The following is a 570-nucleotide window of genomic DNA, read 5'->3' on the forward strand; positions in this document are numbered from 1 at the left end:
TTGAGTGGATAGATTACTCCCTCTCAGGTTGATCCTCATGGAACGCCTCCGTTAGCGAAGACGTAATCTTCCATACCAAATATTGTTGTCGGCAAGATACGCGACTCTGTGCACCTTGATGCAACTCAGATAGCTTAGAGCAGTATTGTAGCACACATTGCTATCGAGCAACAGGTAGTCGACAAAGCAAGCGATCATTACCTTCGTCACATCAGCAAAGTAATTGTGCTAAATAAAAGGGTACGACTTCGTCTAACCAGTGACGGCGGTGGCTTCTCTCCATATCCGCAATCGCTAACATCGCTATTGTTCCACCACCTCTATAGCCAACAATGCCGATCGCAACTCCAGTATCATCGTGTTGGCTATCATCGTCATCGTGATCATCTTTGTGCTTACCGTTGCTCTCGTGAGCATCTTCAAAGCAAAGGAGCTCGTCGAACTTGGCTATGGCAGTAGCATCTTTTTGCAGCGTTTTTGACACTCCTGTGATGACCGAATAGACCTTTGAGCTCCTTAGGCATGCCCTTTGCGTTCTTGGTAGTAGTATTTATACGCACGTCTATCTTC

The sequence above is a fragment of the Phytophthora parasitica genome, assembly GCF_000247585.1.
Source record: "Phytophthora parasitica INRA-310 unplaced genomic scaffold supercont2.40, whole genome shotgun sequence".
Lineage (NCBI taxonomy): Eukaryota > Oomycota > Peronosporomycetes > Peronosporales > Peronosporaceae > Phytophthora > Phytophthora nicotianae.